We start from the raw sequence: 20,024 nt of genomic DNA, 5'->3' as shown, positions 1-20,024 counted from the left end.
TAAACTCTGAAGATCTCCCAACTTTCTCTATATCGGCAGCCCATGAGCACTGCTGGTCAGAATGGAACAGAGCTGCAGATATAGAAATGAACCAATTGGGCTTACAGAAATCTAACAAAAAAAGAAGACAATTATTATTTAAAGAAAAACCACTCAAACAAGATTGTGACTCCCTTCAAAAGATGCTATGTGGGAATGTTTCCCTCTCCATTTGATCCACCTCATTATCTCATTATACTGGCAGTATAATTATACACCAAAACAGAGGCGGACATATAAAATTACACATTGTAATGCTCTGTCAACAGCCCAGATGAAGAGCCATTTCCTCAGATACCTTCAGATCAATGTTTCTGTGACTACGTTTTGGCAGTGGTTGATTCATTGTCCCATACCTTTTGTCTACTGCCCAAAGTATGAAATAGCCAGGGGAAAAATTATTTTAAAACGGCTATTAAAATATTCAGCCATTTCTGATATCCCAAGATTAAGATTATTCCTGAATAGCCTCTGTAAAAACTGCATTGTGAGCATGGCAAACGTCTGCTGTACTGTGATTTTTAATTCTTAAATTATGTTTTTTTTAAATAGTGTATGGCTTATGAGCTGTTAAATGCTTGACTTAAACTTTACTTGCTAAGCAGCCTGTCTTACTATTTGAATTGACTTTTTCATACAAACCATTCTTTCCCTACATGAGTACTACCAATATTCTGGCTCCAAATATACATTCAAGGACAAATTTAATGTGCTAACTGAGCACTCACAGATGTGACCATTAGCAATTTCAATGGTAATTTACCTGATCATGGATGTTTCTCCTGACTCTACCCATTATTACCCAGTTCCCACACTATACCTGTGAGCATAAGCATGCAGCTAGGGCAGTTTAAGAGGATGATAAAATATATGAGGTCATTCTAATCACAGCACGCTAGCTCCCCTTTGACACTGATAAAAAAACCATTGCCTTCCATTTAAAAATTGTGAGGTGTAAAGTGCCACTCCTACAACTCAGAGTACTTAAATAAAACATATACATAAAATATATTTCAGTGTATATGGTGACCTATCTAAAGGCGCCTCTGACTTCTCCAGAACCAGAAGACCCAGGCTAGCTCAATGTCATCAGACGTTGGAGGTGAAGCAGGGTTAACCTTGGTTACTACTTGGATGGGAGACGATCAAGGAAGTCCAGGGTTGCTACATAGAGGTGAGGAATAGCAAACAACCCAGTTTTTCTCTTGCCATGAAAATGCCATCAGTGGTTTGCAATTTGACTGCACTTTCTACCACCACCAAAAGACTCAGGGTATGTCATTGCCAGCAACAAAATGTATTGAATACAGAGTGATTTAAGCCAGTTGAAGTCCATCAGTGGTGTCTTAAGCAGCAGTGTTGTATACACCTTCTTGGATGAAAGCCCCATTAAAATGGGATTATGTGTGCACACCAAAGCCACATTGATCTCAATGGACATAAGTATAGTTAATATTCTTTGGCTAGTACCTGCAGATTCCCATCTGCTTCTTTCAGCATCAGGTTAAACTTTACACAATAATTTTAGTCACAGACTCATTCCTATTCTCACCATACTTCCCACCCCTCCCAATCCAAACCTGGCCAACAAAACTGTCTATATTTTCCTCTGGACTGCTTGTTTACATCTGGGAAATATCTTCTACACAAGACAGCTCATTCAACTTTTAGCCAATGTGACTATTGCTTAAATTTTTGTGTCTTGAAAGATACAACACAGAGATGCGTTTAAGCGGCTCACTGGTTACGTGCAAGAAGCCAAGTCATGACTTGAGCTGTTTCCTCCTGTATAAAAGACAGCTGGGCACCCATCCCAGGAAATCTAATATAGTTTTAAAAGATCACGTCTGCTGCCTGGGCTGAAAGAATAAACCATGCTCCTTTGAGACTTACCAGTTACTCTGCTTGTCCCGTCCTTCCTGGGACCCAACTCCTCCGTTGTTCGTGTAAAGAAAGCCGGGAGTTCAGGGATCTGGGAATAAATGTAATTCACCGCATCTGATTGTCAAGAGAACAGGGAATACAGTTAGACACAACCCTGTGGACCCCAAAGGCTCTGATGCTTAGGCAGCAGAGTGCAACTATCACCTCAAACAATAGACATCAGAGGCTTTGTGCTGGATAATTGGATCAAAGCAAGCAAAACGCAGTCATTGTACTTTGATTACCATTCAATAAACTGGCTGAGGTTGGAAGGAACAAGACCAGATGACTAAAACCATTGCCAGTCGTTTGTGTGCTAATCCCTGTGGTCAGGAGGTTCTAGATATTTATCAGGTCAGTGACCTTAGAAAATAAAATAAATGGGGGGGAGGAATAAAGGAATTAACCTTGTATAACACAAAGAAGCAATAACATGCCCTGGATCTCTAAGCTCAAATGAGACGTATTTATGTCCAACATGCGGGTTTGAATCTTTTCCAGTGTAATGAAATATGCTGTTTATTGATTATGTTGATTTTCTATTTCTAAGCCACTTTGCCTTTAATTTGCTTTTGCAGAGTAAACCTGAGTTGGTAAATATTATTTGTATTCTGTTTGGTATCAGAATGGTGCTTTAATGGAGCACAATTTCACTATATTTGCTGCCCTTAGAAGGGCTTCAAGCATTCTAAAATATTAAGCAGAGCAACAGCCATCCACCCATCTGCCTGCCATCTTTAAAAGCCAATAGCATCCAAATGCAGGGTGGCAAAGGCAACATTTCCTCCCCCTGAGCATCTTCCCTGAGCATCTTGGTCCTCAAATAAGGTCCTGCTTAAGAGACCACAAACTGCAGACATTAGGGAAGTGGCTATGGCAAGCAAGGCCATCACCCTGGACTTCCTTGCTGCAAAAGAAGCTCACCAAGTTCCCTCTGCTAGCCTGCCAAATATTGGTAAAAAGATGTTTCTTTTGGTGATTTTTTCGTTTAAAGTTGCATGGATTTCAGTTTCTTTCCTTTTCTGGTGGTGCAGGTGTGATTTTTAAAAAATAGCTTAATACGTTAATGGTGATTTTAAACAATCATTTATAACTTTTTTTTTAGAGATTTCAGTTGATCTTTGGATAAAAACATTAGAAGAGCACTTAGGGTTGCCAGCCCCCCCCGGTCTGGCCAGGGGATCCCCCGGTCTGGTGGGCGCCGATCTGCTGGCCCAAAGCTGGCTGGCGGGAGAAGCCCCACATCCCAAGAGGGAAGTTCTCATGCAATGTCCCTGATGCAGTGATGTCGCTCAGAAGCGATGTCATCATGCTGTGTGTGTCGTGTGACAATGCTCTGGATTTTGGGCAAACTCTATGGTTTTGCAGCAAAAAACCTATAGAGTTTTTAACCAAAATCTAGAGTGTTGTGTGCTGCCAGCAACACAATGATATAACTTCTGCATGATGTCATCATGCTTTGTGCACTTTGTGTGTGTGGCAGAAAACTCCAGGAGAGGTTACTAGATCTCCTCGCTGAGAGAAAGGTAAGACCTGGCAAACCTAAGAGCACTGCTGGATCTGATCAGTGGTCTACCTAGTCCAATATCCTGCATCACACAGTGGCCTACCAGTTCCTCTAAGCAAAAGGGCATAGAGGCTGAGACCTGATGTTGCCTGCTGGTTCTGGGATTTAGAGATTGACTGCTCAGAACATGGAGGATCCATTCAATTGGGTCCGGCACAAAATATCTGTTTGTGCTATAGCTCTTGCACAAACAGAAACATAAGAAATAGACTGCAGTAGCTATTTGTGCAAAGTCAGACTTCTTGTATCATTATTTGCATTTCCACTTGCACAATCAATGTTGGGGCACTATAACATATAAAGAGGAAAGCACTGGATGTTGCACAAAATCATGTGCTAGTAGAACAGCACTAAGTCCATTCACATTTGTGCTTGCACATTGCTGGATCCAAGTCAAAAGGAGGGATATATGTTAAATAAAATAAAATAGCTATTACTGGCTATTTGAATGGTTATTTTTTTCTTGTTTCTACCTTGAATCCCAGTTTTCTGGGAGAAAGACAAGTAGGTCTATAATTTTTTAAACAGACTCATACTGTTCTGTGTACAATCTCCCCAGATACGTTGCTATTGCTATTCCAACTTTTGCTCATGTGTGTATCAAAGCTGCTGCAGTGTTTCAGAACACATCACACTGCATTCTATGAATCGTTGGACTATTATCATGGCTTCACAGATTGCCAATCTTGCAGCACAGGAAAGAGACCAGATTGAGTATATTTATTTTACAGATGAGTGCCTTAACACAATGACCAAAAGAAATTTCCCTCAACATATTCTAGAATCCAAAGGCAAAGTCTGATATGGAATGTTAAGAAGGGCAAATGCATGGACACTGCTGGCAACTGTGAATTGCATGGGACTAAGGAACTGAGAACTGTGTGGGAGCCCCAAGCAACTTGAAAGAAAGATGGGATAAAATGTATTATATTGATTTTATATGTAGAAATTTAAATAGCTGAATTTTCCTGTCGCAAGCTCAGAGGACAGCTTCAGTTGATGAATCTGTTGACTTAACCAACTCAGCAATTTTAACTGGAAAGTTTAGTGGCATCTCTTTTTTCAACAGACAGTGCCTAAGTGGAGCCACAGAAACAGTTTTGCATGTCTTAATAGAATAGAATGCCCTTATTATTCTAACCTTTGGCAGAGTATTTTATCTCCAATTTTAAATGGCATCTTTGATTTACCTGCTTCCTACAAATTATTATTTCTTCTCAATAATTCCAAAATAAATATCACTGAAAACGTGGCTAGGTTTCTTCAAGCAGCTGTCTATTTACAAAGTGATATTCTTAAATTAATTTCAGGCTAATTTTATGATGTTGTATTTTATACTGAGTTAAGCATCTTAACTATAATAGTACTCTTGTTAATGTTCATGTGACTGACACGTATCTTATGCACCTGTTTTTTTTTGGCCACTGTGTGTCACAAAGTGTTGGACTGGATGGGCGATTGGCCTGATCCAACATGGCTTCTCTTATGTTCTTATGCCAATAAAGGTAACTGAACTGAACTGACTTAACCAATTAAAGATTGCAGCACTAATAAAAACCAGGAAGTTATGCTAATGTTCTAGTGACGTTTCACGGGCAGAGCAGACAAACCATCTGGTGCAAATGTTTATGAGTGGAGTGACAGCATGAGCATACTAAACTGATTTTTGAGGGAAAATTGGCATATGATGACTTTAATCTTGTTCTATGAAGGCCAGTCAGGGAACAAATCTTCACCAGTAATGGGGTAATATGAAAGCAAACAAATGAAGCGAGCTGTTTGAAGTCTTTGCTTAAGTAATGCACCTCTTTCAGCTCTTTTTCTGCAAGTCTTTTTGACATGGGCTATAAACAAGCCCACCCTATTGCTCCATCCATCAAAGAGCACAAATTCATGAAGGGACTAAATGAATTCTGTGGTGTATAAGTTGGGAATTAGAAATGGAACTAGACTTGGGGAAATTCTCGTTATTATTTCCTGCTTCACTGTGCGCATTCAAAGATCTATGATGCCTTAAGAGTGTTGTTCCTGACCAATTCCTCTTGTCCTACTGTAAAAGCTCAACAAAATTATTTGCACACCACTTGGTTGCACACCACAGAGCACTGGGTTGGATTCACTAGAGCGTTGCTGCAGACTGAAGGACTTCCATGCAGGGATGCGACTTTTGTGCCTTCCCTTTCTCACTGCAGCCCAAAATGCATGGGAAAGGGGAGGCTTGAAATCATTCCATCCACAGAAATGCTCCAGTGAATCCAAGGCCTTATCTGCCAACTTCCACTAATTTCTCAGATCTCTTTGGGAAAATAAAATGACGTTAACATAAGTGGTTTTATAGGAGTGATGCAAATCCAATAATCAGACCCTGTGATGTCTGCTTGGAACATACAACCAAAGACTGAGACATGTAGGGTTCCTTCCTAATACGGCATTTGTAAGAGGGATATGTTTGTAAGGGCTATGGTAAGAATTGCATATTTAGGAATAAGGATCACTGTGGTAATCACTGCTAGACTAAATCAACTATAACAGGGGTGGCCAAACTGTGGCTTGGGAGCCACATGTGGCTCTTTCACACATATTGTAAGGCTCTTGAAGCCCCCACAGCCCCATTGGCTGGCTTGGCAAAGGCATTTCTCTCTTTAAATAACTTCTCTAAGCCAAGCTAGCTGGAGGCTTGGAGAATGCATTTAAAGTTAAAGTTACTTTCTTTCCACTCCTCTCTCTCCTTCCTTCTTTCCTTCCCTCAAACATCTGATGTTCATGTCTTGCGGCTCTCAAACATCTCATGTTTATTCTGTGTGGCTGTTACGTTAAGCAAGTTTGGCCATTCCTGAACTATAAGGATGAGAACAGGAAGAAGATCTGGTTTTTCAAAACAGTGCTACTATTATTATTCATATTTCTAGCCCATTGTTTGGCAACAACTAAAACCCAACACAAAAGTTTAACGTGTTAGGAACATATTGATATGTAGACGACAGTTGCTGCTGTTGGCTGGCAGCTGACACCATAGTTCAGATTGTCTGCTCCTCCCTCCTAAGGGAGGAGGCAGAAGGAACCAGAAGCAGTGACGACAGGAAACAACTAATCAATGAGGAGCTTCTGGTTGCACAGCACTTTCCCCTTGCCTCTTCTCATTATTGTTTCCACAAACACAGAAAGTAAACATAATTCTTAAGGATCCAACCAGAGACCCACAGAAAGGAATGATGGAATGCTTTTTAGATCAAAGTTATTAACATTAATAAGATTCACTTCCAGATTACCTTCCAGGGAAAAGTCTGGCTGCCCCCTGGCTTTAAATACCTTACATGCTAATTTAAAAATATATCTTGATATATGGGTGTACATAAGGTATACACAAAGTTTTCCCACGGAGATAGATCCAAGTGGGCAGCTGTGTTGGTCTGAAGCAGTAGAAAAAAGTGGGAGTCAAGTTGCACCTTTAAGACCAACGAAGTTTTATTCAGAATATAACTTTTATATGCTTGCATACTTCTTCAGACGAGGGGATAGGGTACAGTGGGCTGAAATACATGCACCCTATCTCCTCATCTGAAGAAGTATGCATGCATATGAAAGCTTACATTCTGAATAAAACGTTGTTGGTCTTAAAGGTGAAACTTGGCTCCCACTTTGTTCTAGAGTTTTCCCACATTCCTCTCTGTTCCTGCAGCCCCTTCTGGGGTTGCAATACCTGCACAAAGGAACAGCCATACACATTGGAGAGCAGGAGTGTGGGGGGTCAAGGGGACAATACTGACTCCTCAGCAGTGCGGCACTTGCACAAGAGAAAGTAGGATCAGTTCACCCTAGGGCCAGTCCTCACTCCAATATGCACATCTGTTTCCCTGTGTGCGTCCTGCAACCCTGGAAATCCAGCTCTGGATTCTGGGTGTGGAATGGTAGGTACACACTGGTAGTAGGGAAAAGAAAAAACTTACCACCATCCTGGTATGAGAAACTCTGAAAAGACAAAAATACGGAAACTGTTGTTAACTTCACATTATATGAATTGCGCATATTTACTTTATTCATTGCCCACCTTTCTCACTGACGTAAGGCAGATTACAAATTATTTTTGTAAAAAAGTGCAATCAGATAGCATGAGACTTCTAATCAACAACGCAATAGGACTAGAGTTACAGAATTAGATTTAGACAAATTTGATGTAGAAGAATGCAACTAATATGAGTTAGTAGGGTTGTCAGGCCCCCCCATGTAGAGGCGGTGGTCCTCCACCACCAGGCCCTACCACCCCTTTGCCAATCAGGTGGCTGCTGGTGGTGGGAGGGACTAACCTGGAAAATGAGGAGGCCCAGTCAATGTTGCAGTGACATGTCTACATTACTTTCAATGAGACCCAGAAGTGATATCATCATGTCAGCAATGTCACAGTGACACTCTGGTAGAAGACAAAGTTACCATAGAGATTTTGCCCAAATACCAGAGTGTCGACTTGATTGCCAATGTGATGACATTACTTCCAGATAATGATGGAAGTGACATAGACATGTCACTACAACATTGGCTGGGCTTTCCTCTCACTCCCAATAAGTCCCCCTCATTCCCCACTGGTTGCCTTGAGTTAACATTATTATGACTTTGGTGGAATGCCCTTCCCCCTCTTGGCTCCTCTAGACGTGGATAAAAAGTGATGAATGGTTCATCTTTTATGTATTTGATGTAATCTTCATGGACTGGGCACATGGTAATCAATGGAAGATGGATATTGGGGTTGCCACCAGGCTCGGAGAACACTGTTCTGCTTCTTTAATCAAGGTTTAATGTTTGGAACCGGGCAGCTGAAGCTTTTCATGGCATGGACATCAACAACATTGCCTGGTAAATGACATCACAGTAAGCCTCTACTAAAAGGTTAAGACATTTTTCCCTAGACAGCTGGCAAGCCTAATGGATATTGAAGCAGAATCTTTCCTCTCAGACAAGAAAAGTTAATTGAAATGCCTCTATTGGGGACTCAGGAGTGGCAAGAGACAGAGAGGGTATGGCAAAACCAGGGATAAAATGACGGCATAAAAACAAGGTTCATCACAGCGTAGGGCTTCTGCTGAATTACAGATGCAAAACAAGCAATGTGTTTCTGGCTCTGGTCTGAAAGTGGGCCAGCTTCCACCTATGAATGGAAGACTGGCTATCCAGATTCCGGAGGGCATCTTCATGGCAGGCCCACCTATTGAGATCATCCAGTGTTTGCAAGGATATTCTAGTAGACATGGAGCCATTTATGTATTGTGTGTGTGTGTGTCAAAATAAACCAGGTTATACCACTTCTCCTCATGGCCTGGATTTCTGTTGTACCGTTCTATGTGCCTTTGAACCTTAAAATAAAACAAGGACTGTTCTCCTTCAGTTCTGGCATTCTTGTTTCCAGTGTGCCAACCAAACACCCCTGGGAAGCTGACAAATTGGACATCAAGATGACGATTTTCTTCTGTTCCCAGAATTGAGTACTTGGCCTTATTTTGATTTGCAGCACAGAATCTTCATTTTGCTGTCATAGTCAATAGTGAGAGTCACCCAGGATAATAATTATTGGTGTAAATTTAATATTTTGATCATTCAAAGTGCCCCCTCATATTATTTCTTTATTTATACTGTTTTCCTCTGCAGTGGGGACCCAAAGTGGCTGACAAAATCATTTTCCTCTCCTCCGTGTTATTCTCACCAACAGCCCTACAATATAGGGCAGGCTGAGAGAGAGACAGGCCAGTCCAAGGTTACCCAGAGAATTTCTATGGCAGAGAGAGGATTGATATAATACAAGGGGGCCCTTTGAATGATCAAAATACTAAATTTACACCAATAATTATTATCCTGGAAGATGCTATCTGTCTTTCATCCTTCAATCAAGTTAGATGGGTACAACTCTGCTTAGGATGCCATTCACCTAGGGTTGCCATGACAATGCGCCAGCAGGGAGTGGGAGGGAGCCTTCTAGGAGTGAGGTGAGGCTCCATGATTGAAGGATGAAAGACAGATAACATCTTCCTGTTTGAATTTTGGCCACCAGGTGAAGAAGTTTCTTATTTTCGCAAAGCTTTGGTGATAATTAGTGTTATTTCTTGTTAACAAATCTTGTTAACTGCTGTTTTGCTGTGTGGTTGTGTTACTATTGTTATCATTGTGAAATACGGTAAATAGAGAAAAATTAACCTGAACAAGTCAACCATATTGGCTGAAGACATAATTATGAGCCAATGAGTTGTACTGTTCAAAACAGTGTTGAGGAGATCTGGGTCCAAATGCCATTAGGGAGCCATGAAGATTTCTCACCTTGAGTCAGCCAAACATACCCACCCTAACCTATTTCACAGAATGTTTTGAGAACAATGGAGAGCCATTAACACTGCCATGTAACACTGCCTCAGCTTGGGAAATTCCTAGAAATTTGGGGGTAGAGCCTAGGGAGGGCAGGGTTTGGAGAGAGGAGAGACTTCAGTGGGATACAATGCCATAGAGTCCACCCTCCAAAGCAGCCATTTCCTCTAGACTAAGGGAACTGATTTTAGTCATCTGGAAATCATTTGCAATTCTGGGAGAACTCCAGGTACCCCCTGGAGAATGGCAACACTACAGCCCTTTGGAGGAAGACTGAGAAAAATATGATAGACAAAATACATCTGTGAGATCTTTCACTGTCAGATTATATCATTCTACAAAACAAAAAGGATGACTTTCCCCATCAAACTCTTCCAATTTTCAATCTACCAACACAGCTAAACAGTCAATACGGCCACTTACTAAATTATGTCATTGCTTCTCAATAATTTTAAACCTATCAACTGGCAAAGCAGTACTGCATAAATATGTGCTTCTAGTAGTAGAGCCTCTACCTATGAGGCTGTACATAAATCACCAGAATATCTGCACTGCATAATGGTTATGCATATATAATAAGAGAAGGATTAATCTTTCTTGTTTCTGGGCTTGTATCATTATATCAACTTTAATCCCAAGCAAGCTAAACCTTTTTAAATATTTAACATTACCTTCAATAACATTTAATAGTATTTAAGACTGTTAATGTATTAAAATAATATGGCCTAATTCTCTTTGAATGCTGAATAATTATTATCTTTAATCTCAAACCTTTTAACACACAGAGCCTAAAAATCTCCTTTGATTTTTTGTGGGTTTTTTTAAGTATCAATTTTATACCTTTTGCAAGTCCTCAAAGGATTTCTCTGTCTCCTTTAATTTCTCTAAGATGATTCGCTCTTTGGCAGATATTTGTGATTCCTCACTTTCTAGCTTCCCAATTTCTTCTTGAAACCTGAAAAATATATTTAGAATGACCTTACTCATCCAGGGGAAACATATCAGAAGGTATCTGCAGGCTTAGAGATTTTTAACAGATTTTTTAAAAATTCCATTTCCCCACATAGACCCATTCTTATCAAGGCTACCTTTAAAACAGTTATACATGTCACTCTGACAGTCATGCCAGTTTCACTCCATACATGGAATCAGTTCACATGGCATGCATATCTGCTGGATTCTTCACATCTGATTAATCAACATTTGATGACTGCTGGGCAGTGGACCGCACTGAGAACTACATTACAGTTGAATGATAATAGATAATGTAGGATACACCATGACAGAAATGCCTGTAGTAGCAGCAATACAGCATTTACTCAAATACACAACCAGTCCCCCCCCCCAGGTATGCCATTAAAAAAAGAGGGGAGAAGGTTGTCTTACATTTGCATACAAGTTAAGTCCAATAATAATATATTTGCATGCTTAAAAATTTTAAGGCGGCCATCTTACATTCAGGGTAGGGTTGCCAGGTCTGTGCTGGAAAATATCTGGAGACTTTGGGGGTGGAGCTGGGACAGGGTGGAGTTTGGGGAGGAGAGGGGCCTCAGCATGGCACAATGCCATAGAGTCCACCCTTCAAAGCAGCCAATTTATCCAGGAGGTATATAGGAGAACACTCCGTGACAGCTTTAACTAATATATGTTGAAAACAATATTTTAAACAATATTTAAAATCACAATATTTCCACATTAATTTGAAATTATTTCACAGTCCATTTTACAATGTACAATGTTTTTCTTCGTTTGTAGGACTTCCTGAAGTCCAATTCACCAATGCAGGTGTGATTGTAGTTCCCAAACTGGTGTGGCTGCAGCTGGACTGCTGTTTCTGTCCACTTTCAGAGAATCCTTCTTCAGGCAGCTCACCAAAGGATACAGTTTCAATTTGGCTTTCCTTGGAAAGGAAGCTAAGGACAAAGAGAAATGTGGAGAAATGTGGAGCCGTGCTTGATCCCTGGAGATAAGCAGAGCAGAGCCAAATTGAAACTGTATCCCTTGGTGAGCTGCCTGAAGAAGGATTCTCCGAAAGTGGACAGAAACAGCAGTCCAGTTAATTGCAGCCACACCAGTTTGAGAGCTACAATCACACCTGCATTGGTGAATTGGACTTCAGGAAGTCCTACAAACGAATAAAAACATTGTATATTGTAAAATGGACTGTGAAATAATTTCAAATTAATGTGGAAATATTGTGATTTTCAATATTGTTTAAAATATTGTTTTCAATATATATTAGTTAAAGCTCTCACGGAGTGTTCTCCTATATACCTTACTCATACTTGTGAGCTCTCTGGTTTCACAATTTCTCCAGGAGAGCTGATCACTGCCCGCTGGAGATCAGTTGTAAAAGCGGGAGGTCTCCAGGCCCCACCTGGAGGCAGCCCTAAGTCACGGTCATATTCCTTTTTGAGTAAATATGGTAGTAGCCTTATTCGCACACTATAATATCTGATTTGCACGTGTGAGAGAACGAGATGCTAAAATGGACTGTACCACTTCAGATGGTAAGTAGAGGATCACAGAAGTTCACATTTTGGAATACTCCCCTTTATTAGAAACTCTCTGTGCACAGAAGCCTACAGCAGCAAGCTGGGTGTCTCCTGCTGTTGTTTAGTGAATCCAGGATTGGAATCTATCATTTGCAGTCTGAAGCAGCACTATCCCTCCTAGCATCTTGACATTCTATCCCCTTATTCTCCTGTCTGTCTAAATCCTGCCTAATTCTAATACTAGGGTGACCTGCAAGTTATATCTAGGAAACAGGCTTGTACAATTCATAATTTAGCAATGAAACTACAATTTGTAATCCACCAACGAATCATGGTTTGCCATGTAGGGTTGCCAACCCCCAGGTGGATGCCTGGATATCTCCTGGAATTACAGCAGAACTCAAGATGACAGAGGTCAGTTCCCCTGAAGAAAACAGCTAGTTTGGAGGGTGGACTCTATGACATTACACCCTACTGAGGTTTCTCCCCTCCCAAAGCCCTGCCTTCTGCATGCGCCACTTCCAAAATCTCAAGGAATTTCCCAACCTGGAGTTGGCAGCCCTAGGGCATTGAACTGGATGACCTACCGCACTTCCAGACCAAAAGGATACCATTGTAACATTATGTCAATACTTCACACTCACCTTTACACCCAAAAATCAATCCCACATCAGATTTCACTACAACTCACTAATGAAACTACTGTTTACTACAGCCAATTCAAAGCACTCAAATCAATCTGCTTTCAGCGGAATTGCTATTTATTTATTTATAGCATGTATACACTGCCTCTCCAGAAATATGCTCAAGGTAGCACACAGAATAAAATATGATAAAATAACAAAACAGCATAAAACCATGAAAATTAACAAACCATTAAAAATCCAGCCAGAATCTAAAAACAGCATAAAACATTTCACAGCCTGAAATGATCCAGCTATGCACAAGACAGCCTTAAAATACCTAACACTAAAATTAAGAGCACAGAACACAGATATATGATATCTATTGAGTTTACATGTTTTCTGCAAGATATTAAAGGAATAAATTCATATACATATTTATCAAGATTTGAATTTATGGCACAAAGATGACAATTGCATATGCCTTTTATAGAAACTTGTGGTTTTGCCACCACTGTTATATTTTTGTTTCTATGTATTCCTTTCTTCTTTTTAAAAATTCTATTTAGTTGATGGATTTTGAAAAAAAAAATTACAGATCTATCTGCAAGTAATGACAGTACATGATATTAGACTTTCCCCACTTGTTGTTATTATAGGTTTTTGTAGTAACTCAGCATTCTTAGAGATACTTCTTGATACAAGTGGAAAGCAGATCAGAAGTTTTCTTACTGTACATTTGGAAGAACCTGGCAGTAAAAGCATTAAAGTGTAATATGTCATTTTTAACTTGCTTTTTTGTTCCTTTTGCTGACTTCTGGAAACTGCTGGCCATTTTCTTTTTTCTTATGTACAATGAAAGTCTAAAAACTTGACTTTCACAATGAACACAATGATTAGGCTCTAAAACAAGCACAAGCTGACAGTGAAATCAGCCGTAAACAACCTCAGTAATAATGGACCTGTCTGCAACAGATGTACCTTTTCTTTCCATCTGGACTAAAGCCTTTAAAAACATTGAATGGTACAGATCCTTCTTTCCTCCTGGCTTGTCTGTAATTGTCACTGGACACCTGACAAGGAAGAGATTTCCTGATTTTTGGCCCTGAAATGCATTACAAACCGGATCTTCAAGCACAGTTAACACTCAGTCAAACAATTGAAAACTAGGTTCAGACGAATTCACAGAGCACCTAAGCAATTTAACAAGGGGGGAATCCAGAGGGACAGGATTAAAGACAAAGATCTTGCCATGTAATCTGATTATTTATTTATTTTGTACCAGAAAGCATGCAAGCAGGTCCAGTGTTTGTGTTTATGTGGGGACCTTCTGGGTTGGCTTTATCCATATGTTTATGAGCTCATCAGAGGGGAGATCCTAATTCCATAGATACACAAACTGAAGGAGTCTAAACAGAACAAGAAAAAGAGTTGTGGATAACTTCTTGGAAACAACCACTTGGTATGTGGTAGGAATGTTTGTTGTTGTTTTTTAAATCACCAGGCAAAAGGGTGAGAATAAAATAGCTGGTCTAGTATTGTCCTTATACAAGTCCTAGATGCAACCTCACTTGCAATATTATATACCCTTCTGGTATAGAGAGATTTATGGATCCTGTGGACTGCTAAAAGACAAATAAGTGGGTTTTAAATGAAATCAAGCCTGAACTCTCCCTGGAAGCTAAAATGACTAAAAAGAGGCTATCATACTTTGGTCATATTGTGAGATGACAAGAGTCACTGGAATAGATAATAATTCTAAGAAAAGTCAAAGGCAGTAGGAAAAGAGGAAGACCCGACATTAAGATGGATTGACTTAATCAAGGCCTTCAGTTTGCAAGACCTCAGCAGCGCTGTTAATGAGAGGACATTTTGGAGGAAGTTAATTCATGGGGTTGCCACAAGTTGGAAGTGACTTTTTGGCACTTAACACACACACATACTGTTCTGATCTCTGAGACTCCAAAAGGTCATTGAAGAGCTAGAAAAAAGTGCTGAGAAGGTAACCCAAGGTTAAGCATCTGTTTTATGAATCCAGGCTAAGGCATCTGGGGCTTTGTAGTTTAGAATACAGGAGACTGTCACAGGATGAAAGTCTGCAAGTTGATGTCTGGTGTAATGAAGGAGACAGAGAATTTTTTCACTCTCTCTCATAATACTAGAACTTGCGGTCACCTTATGAAGCTAACTGGCAGTTAGCAAGGTAGAAAAGGAAGTCCTGTCACACAACCTGTAGTTGACATGTGGAATTCCTTACTAGAAGACATGGACTTAAAAGATGGTTGGACAGATTTATGGAGGATAGGTCTATTGTTGGCTATTAGCCAAGATAACCAAATGGGGCCTACAAGTTCAGAGACACTGTCAGATGCTGGGGAGCAGTCAGCTGGTGGAGGCTGTCCTGTTAAAGTGGGAGACAAGGCAGATGTAATGTGTCTCCCTCTTGGATGAATCATTCCTCTTTGACTGCTGTGAGTTTTGCTCACCACAGGAAGTGGAAAGAAGGAACCAGATGACAGGACTAGAAATGAAAGGGGTGTGAGAAGCCACTAATCATTGTCTCCTGCTTCAAAGGAAGATTAGAAGTGCAATTCTAAACAAAGTTACATCCTTTTAAATCCACTGAAGTCAATGGTCTTAGAAGAGAGCAGCTTTGTTTAGGATTGCATTACTGAAGGCCTATGGCTGATGGCCAGACTACCAAATGACAGTCTTAGTCTATAAGACCTTGCTAAGGAAATGCAATTAGTTGTGCAGGGAGATGCAAGTTGTTCCCAATTACCGTTTGCCATGGCAGCTATATGGAGACTCAGTGAACAGAGCTGCCAGCTCTGGGTTGAGAAATACCTGCAAATTTTGGGGGTGGAGTCTAGAAAGGGCAGACTTTGAGAAGGGGAGGGACTTCAGCAGTATACATAGTCCACCCTCCAAAGCAGTCATTTTCTCCAGGGGAACTGATCTTGGTTTTCTAGAGAGAAATTGTAATACTGGGAGATCTCCAGGTTCCTTCCACTCAGGAATTTGCAGGATTAAATACTGGTTCAAATGTTATAGTTTTGCATGCACATTTGAATGTGCTGCAGTAGCAGTGAAAGGCTGAAGGAGCAGTCAATCACTGAAAGAATGAAATAACAGAACAGTCTTTATCAGGCAGCTGAAATCCACTCAGGGCAGCAACATAAAGAGAATATCTGGATAACACATTTCATAAACAGGTCATCACAGTTGCCACCCACCTAACCAGCACTTTGAATTGCAGCCCAGAAACAATTAACCTGCTAATTCCTCAAGGCAGCAGACATGGTTCCCCTCTGCACCCATTTTATTCTCAACAATGTAATGTAATGTAAAATTTTATTTATATCCCGCCCTCCCCCGCCGAAGCAGGCTCAGGGCGGCTAACAGCATTTCAAGTAAACAACCCTGTGACTTAGGTTGAGGTCACCCAAAGAGCTTTACAGCAGTCATAGTCCAACACAAACTACTACTGCACAAAAACTAAAAGTCAGTAAATATCTTTTAACACTAGAGAAATCTGATCAGATCAAAAAGTGGCAGTTAATCTGGCTGCTATAGTCTGAAAAAGTTACAGGTTCAAAATATTGCCTGAAGGCAGCCCCACATAAAACTTATTGAAGTGATCTAGCCTGGGTGTTAGCAGATCATGGATAACCATGGCAGAACTGTTTTTGCCAAGGAATCTCAGCTTCAGAAAGGTGCTTTGTGTTAAGGAAGCCCTCTGGACATCTAGGATAAAGTCTGGATCTATTAGCACCAGCAAGCTGTGAACCTGATTCTTAAGAAAAACGTAACTTCATCCAAAACAGGCTTGTTTGTTTGTTTTTTTAAAAGAACTTCTATAGTGTCTCATTTGAATTTCAATTTATGAATTCTCATTCAACCCACTAATACATCCATTTTATGGTTGGAACCTAAGTACGAACTATTGTACAGAGAAGTCCTAAACTGCAAGAGTTGACTTCTTTGAGCTGGTAAAGAGATTGGCTAAACAAAAGTTAAAGATTTTACATTCTCCCACAGTGTATAAAGAGACTATCTTTCCTCACTTAATGAGTGATCTGATTTCTTCTCTAGCCTATAAGGTGAAAATTCCCAAAGAAGACTTGAAGCATTCTTTCTTTCTCATGTCACAAAAGGTCACAGGTCTTGATAATGGCTATCATTCAATATCCGCTTACCGTTGTAATTAGGCTTGAGGGTAGAAGTGGTAAAATTATTCCACTGCAGTGTCAGGCAGCCTGTTCATTGGTGAGGGTCTTAAAGAGAATGAATTAGCCACAGGGCTATGGCAGACTCTCAGATTTGATGAATGTAATTAATAGGGATCGCTCAGGGTGACTCTGTTTTAAAGTTAAACTATTAGTGCTAAAATGAGAATGGTTATGGTGCACTTAACATGTAATTGTGCCGCTGAAATAATCTGAGTTGACCCTAGGGTTTGTGTGTGTGTGTGTGTGTGTGGGGGGAACGGCTAACAATTACAAGAACTAGAACCACAATGAATTATGGCCTGTTTTTATTTACCTCCTCCCCACTCACAAACCTTTGTAGCTTTGCAGGAACGCGTGAAAGCCCGTATCCATGCAGAGTTAACAGTAGCTAAGACATTATTGTTCAAAAGCCTATAGTATTAAACTGCATCTGCTGTAGTGTTGATATCACCTAGAGATTCTAATTTCTAAGGGGAGGAAAAAAAAAATCCCTAATAGCATTTACAAATTGAGTTGCTGGGGCTTGTGTGCTATGAATAGTGCAAGCCACAGCAGAAAGCAGAGATAATTTTAAAGGATTTGCATCACCTTTGACACATGCCAGGTATGACCAATACAAGACTGCTCTTTAAAAAAATCCACTCAGCATCTGCAGCAAAACACCATGTCAATTTTAGATGTGTGAGTATGCGTGTACATGTGTGGGGTGACTCTTTAGCTAGACCTTTGTCATTCAAAAGGACAGCATAACCACATCCTAGAGAGGCTTGATCTCACATCCAGGTTTTTCCCAGAAGTAATATCACACCATTGCCAATGGAGGTTAAAAAATATTTCCTCCTTTTGACCACAGCAGTGACAGGCAATGGGAGAAGGGGATGGGGCACTCCCCACCTCCTGGGTGGGGCTGGCAAGCCTAAACAGCCCAATAAATGTATCTGCATGATGCAAATCTTTTGTCTACAATATCCTTTCTGCCATATGAAAACATAAATAAAATTTTTGGCTTTGGTTTTGAATCGACATGCACAGCTATTGAGGTGAATTAATAATTTTTTTATACTGGATTATTATAAACCAGGGTTGCCAGACCTGGGTTAGAAAATACCTGGAGACTTTTGAGGTGTATGAAGGTGGGGTTTGGGGAGGAGAGGGGCCTCAGCATGGTACAATGCCATACAGACCAGCCTTCCAAGCAGCCATTTTCTCCAGGGGAGCTGATCTCTGTCAGGTGCAGCTCAGTTGCAAAAGTGGGAGAACTCCAGGTCCTACCTGGAGGCTGGCAACCCAATGAAGGAGAGTCCCTGAATAATTAATTAATACCCCCAATAATAATAATATTTGTCATACTGAGTAAAAATATGCTTTGTCTTCAAACAAAGGGGTCTGTTGTAAAACTGCCGTTAGAAACTGACTCTACAGCCCAGTGGGTGTGAGCTCCAGCTGTAAGATTAGATAAGGGAACAGCCTCCTACAGGCGACTTGCTGTGATAGATAAGTAAGGAAACTTACTGGAGGTGGGGCCTTTGAAATCAGATAAGCCTGTGTGCCTGCCTGCTTGTTTTCTGTGTGAATAAAACTGTCTGTATATAGAATGATTGTAACTCAGTCATTTTGGGGGCCCATGCCCAACTGGGTTCTGCTTATGAAACCATAAAGTCAACCTCGCTTCAAGCCAGTAAGTCTATGCAGACCTCGTTATTTCTCTGCTTCACCTTTAAAAGTATTTACTTTAAAAGCATTTACAGTGTTATCCTCCCACCCCCAGTTTATGAAGCAATAAAGCTTACATGTATTCTCAGACACAATTCCCAGAGATAAATCATCTGAAAAACATTCATTAAAATTTTGAATTTGCCAGTCTTGCCTTAAAATGTATCGGCAATGGCAATCATTCATTGCTAATACTTTTTTGAAACCCTATGTAGAAGGAAAAATTTTCAGCAAATAACAAACCATTGGAAAATTTTCTGCCCCAGATCTCTTCATACTTATACCCAGGTTTTTGTTGTTTTTTTTAAAAAGCAGGAACACAGTTCTGGTTGGCTTGGTGACAGGGGGTGTGGCCTAATATACAATTGAGTTCCTGTTGGGCTTTTTCTATATAAAAAAGTCCTGCTTATGTTCACATGAGGACTCTACTTGCAGAATACCACACACACTGTCCAAGAAATAAAACAAAATTCATTACCCCAAAATAACTCACTGTATAAGTTCAGGTATGGTACTATTCATTACGGTTAAACTACAATGTTTTTATTCCTGGTAGGAACCATAAATACACAACTATTCTGAGTTTCATTTTAATTCTTTCTAAATCAAAAGTACTACTTCCCTACTTTTCAAAGCTTTGCCATGAACTTCAGTTTACTCAAATGTAAAAGCTCGGTTTTGAAAGTGTTTGCTTCAGCCTACCAAATTTCGAGAGTTAGCAAACAGAAATGTGTGCCATATAGGGTGGGTAGACACCTGACAGACAAACGCCCATCTTTTGGCCTCATCTTAGGCCAAAAATGCATCTAAAGCATCTGTACTGCTGGCCAGTTAACAGGTTTATATACTGAGCAGATGTTATAAATTACATGGGTCTCTAAACAAGGTATGCATGTCAAAGGCGTATCCCTTTGATTCCAAAAAGACTGCCTGTTTATCTTTTGATAATATTGTTATTGTTATTTTTTTTTACTTTAAAAAGATCAAAACGAATCACATCCCAGGCACCCTTATAACAACTGAATATATTTAGGAATGAATCTTTGGAGTGTGCCAAATCTAGCCCAGCCCTTGAGATAACCCAGGT

General features: G+C 40.2%; 1 protein-coding gene across 3 annotated transcripts in view; it reads right to left on the bottom strand.

The window, feature by feature from the left end:
* Positions 1–7,492, bottom strand: part of PALM2AKAP2 (PALM2 and AKAP2 fusion) — a 163,062-nt gene extending 155,570 nt beyond the window's left edge. For 2 of the 3 annotated variants that reach the window (XM_060237148.1, XM_060237151.1), the window contains exons 1-2: positions 7,477–7,492; positions 1,933–2,037 (exon numbers count right to left, since the gene is read on the bottom strand). The gene's annotated coding sequence lies outside the window, so the exon portion shown is untranslated. Of the gene's footprint in view, positions 1–1,932; positions 2,038–7,476 lie in introns of those variants that run through there. The other variant, XM_060237146.1, reaches the window with a different exon arrangement.
* Positions 7,493–20,024: the final 12,532 nt, after the last annotated feature.

The sequence above is a fragment of the Heteronotia binoei genome, chromosome 4, assembly GCF_032191835.1.
Source record: "Heteronotia binoei isolate CCM8104 ecotype False Entrance Well chromosome 4, APGP_CSIRO_Hbin_v1, whole genome shotgun sequence".
NCBI lineage: Eukaryota > Metazoa > Chordata > Lepidosauria > Squamata > Gekkonidae > Heteronotia > Heteronotia binoei.
The sequence above is the reverse complement of the archived record's forward strand: the minus strand, read 5'-3'. Positions and strand labels throughout refer to the sequence as shown.